Here is a 3686-nt window from a genome sequence, read left to right as displayed (position 1 = left end):
CAGTCCCTACCCAACAGTGGGCTCACAGTCTAAAAGGGGGAGACAGAGAACAAAACCAAACATACTAACAAAATAAAATAAATAAATAGAATAGATATTCACAGTCTAAAAGAGGGAGACAGAGAACACAACCAAACATACTAACAGAATAAAATAAATAGAATAGATAGGTACAAGTAAAATAAATCAATCAATAAATAGAGTAATAAATATGTACAAGCATATATACATATAGACAGATGCTGTGGGGAAGGGAAGGAGGTAAGATAATAAAATAAAATAAAATAAAATAAAACAAAATAAATAGAATAGATATAAAATAAATAGAATAGATGTAAAATAAATAGAATAGAATAGAATGAATGAAACGGGGACGGGAGAGGGGGTTGGGGCGGCTCACCACACCGGGCGAGGGGGGGGTTGGGGCGGCCCACTTCCCAAGCGCTTAGTCCAGTGCTCTGCACACAGTAAGCGCTCAATAAATACGATTGAATGAATGAATGAATAAATGAAAAGGGGACGGGGGGTGTGTGTTGGTGGGCCGCTCCACTTCCCAAGCGCTTAGTCCAGTGCTCTGCACACTGTAAGCGCTCAAAAAATACGATTGAATGGATGAATGAATGAAACGGGGACAGAGGGGGTTGGGGCGGCCCACTTCCCTAGCGCTTAGTCCAGTGCTTTGCACATAGTAAGCGCTTAATCAATCAATCAACCGTATTTATTGAGCGCTTACTGTGTGCAGAGCACTGGACTAAGCGCTTGGGAAGTCCAAGTTGGCAACACATAGAGACAGTCCCTACCCAACAGTGGGCTCACAGTCTAGAAGGGGGAGACAGACAACCAAACTAAACATACTAACAAAATGAAATAAATAGGATAGATATGTACAAGTAAAATCATCATCATCAATCGTATTTATTGAGCGCTTACTGTGTGCAGAGCACTGGACTAAGCGCTTGGGAAGTACAAGTTGGCAACATATAGAGACAGTCCCTACCCAACAGCGGGCTCACACTCTAGAAGGGGGAGACAGAGAACAAAACAAAACATACTAACAAAATGAAATAAATAGAATAGATATGTAACAAATACATATCTATATGTCTATTTAGAGACAGTCCCTACCCAACAGTGGGCTCACAGTCTAAAATAAATAAATAACAACAAATACCATTATTATTATTATTATTATTATTATTACAGTGCTCTGCACACAGTAAGCGCTCAATAAATACGATTGAATGAGTGAGTGAATGAATGAATGAATGAATGAATGAATGAATGAAACGGGGACCGGTGTGGGGGGTGGTTGGGGCGGCCCACCAAACCGGGCGGGGGGGGAGTCCGCTTCCTATTTTAATGATAATAATAATAATAATAATAATAATAATAATAATAATAATAATGGCTTTTTTTAAGCACTTACTATGTGCAAAGCACTGTTCTAAGCGCTGGTGGGGGGATACAAGGTGATCAGGTTGTCCCACGTGGGGCTCACAGTCTTAATCCCCATTTTTACAGATGAGGTAACTGAGGCTCAGAGAAGTTAAGTGACTTGCCCAAGGTCACACAGCAGACTTGTGGTGGAGTGGTGCTTCGAACCCACGACCTCTGACTCCAAAGCCCGGGCTCTTCCCACTGAGCCACGCTGCCTTCCCCTCACCATCGCAAATCGTCAAAATAAGAATAAAAAAATATATACAACAACATTTACGGCCCTCTCTACTGAAAGCCCCGGACGTTTTCCGGCCAGAGGAAATGGGGATTTTCGATTTTCCGCCTTGACGCCGAATAATCCTAAAAAGGGTGGTATTTGGTAGGCGCTTACTAGGTTCCCAGCACTGTTCATTCGTTCATTCACTCACTCATTCAATCGTATTTATTGAGCGCTTACTGTGTGCAGAGCACTGGACTAAGCGCTTGGGAACTACAAGTTGGCAACATCTAGAGACGGTCAATCAATCAATCAATCGTATTTATTGAGCGCTTACTGTGTGCAGAGCACTGGACTAAGCACTTGGGAAGTACAAGTTGGCAACATATAGAGACGGTCAATCAATCAATCAATCGTATTTATTGAGCGCTTACTGTGTGCAGAGCGCTGGACTAAGCGCTTGGGAAGTACAAGTTGGCAACATATAGAGACGGTCAATCAATCAATCAATCGTATTTATTGAGCGCTTACTGTGTGCAGAGCACTGGACTAAGCACTTGGGAAGTCCAAGTGGGCAACATCTAGAGACGGTCCCTACCCAACAGCGGGCTCACAGTCTAAAAGGGGGAGACAGACAACAAAACCAAACATATTAACAAAATAAAATAAATAGAATAAATATGTACAAGTAAAATAGAGCAATAACTACATACAAACATATATACATATATATGCAGAGAAGCAGCAGGGCTCAATGGAAAGAGCCCGGGCTTGGGAGTCAGAGGTCATGGATTCAAATCCCGGCTTTGCCAACTGTCAGCTGTGTGACTTTGGGCAAGTCACTTCACTTCTCTGTGCCTCAGTTCCCTCATCTGTAAAATGGGGATGAAGACTGTGAGCCCCATGTGGGACAACCTGATCACCTTGTAACCTCCCCAGCGCTTAGCACAGTGCTTTGCACCTAGTAAGCACTTAATAAATGCCATCATTATGATTGCAAGGATCTTGAGGGTAGGGATTGTGTTTCCTGACTCAGTTGTACTCTTCCGAGAGTTCAGTTGACCCTGTATCCTCCCCAGCGCTTAGAACAGTGCTTTGCACATAGTAAGTGCTTAACAAATGCCGTTATTATTATTATTATTATTATTATTATTATTATTATATACAGGTGCTGTGGGGAGGGGAAGGAGGTAAGGCGGGGGGGATGGGGATGGGGAGGAGGAGGAGAGGAAGGAGGGGGCTCAGTCTGGGAAGACCTCCTGGAGGAGGTGAGCTCTCAATAGGGCTTTGAACGGAAGAGCGCTGGAGCAGAAGCACGACACCGAAGAAACAGGCAATAGTTCTAGCTTGGCAACTCTGGCAGTGGGGACATGACTTTAATAATAATGGTGGCATTTATTAAGCGCTTACTATGTGCAAAGCACTGTTCTAAGTGCTGGAACAGAAGCACGACACCTAAGAGACAGCCAATAGTTCTGGCTTGGCAACTCTGGCAATAATAATAATAATAATGATAGCATTTATGAAGCGCTTACTATGTGCAAAGCACCGTACTAAGCGCTGGGGAGGTTACAAGGTGATCAGGTTGTCCCATGCGGGGGGGTCAGTCTTCATCCCCATTTTAATAATAATAATAATAATAATGGCATTTATTAAGCACTTACTATGTGCAAAGCACTGTTCGAAGCACTGGGGAGGTTACAAAGTGATCAGATTGTCCCACGTGGGGCTCACAGTCTTAATCCCCATTTTACAGACGAGGGAACTGAGGCCCAGAGAAGTTAAGTGACTTGCCCAAAGTCACCCAGCTGACAATTGGCGGAGCAGGAATTTGAACCCATGACCCATGTCTCCAAAGCCCGAGCTCTTTCCACTGCCGCCATGCTGCTTCTCTGGCAATGGGGACATGACTCTAATAATAATGGTGGCATTTATTAAGCACTTACTATGTGCAAAGCACTGTTCTAAGCGCTGGAGCAGAGGCACGACACCTAAGAGACAGCCAATAGTTCTGGCTTGGCAACTCTGGCAA

This window comes from Tachyglossus aculeatus, chromosome 1, assembly GCF_015852505.1.
Source record: "Tachyglossus aculeatus isolate mTacAcu1 chromosome 1, mTacAcu1.pri, whole genome shotgun sequence".
NCBI lineage: Eukaryota > Metazoa > Chordata > Mammalia > Monotremata > Tachyglossidae > Tachyglossus > Tachyglossus aculeatus.
Note: the sequence above shows the minus strand (reverse complement) of the source record.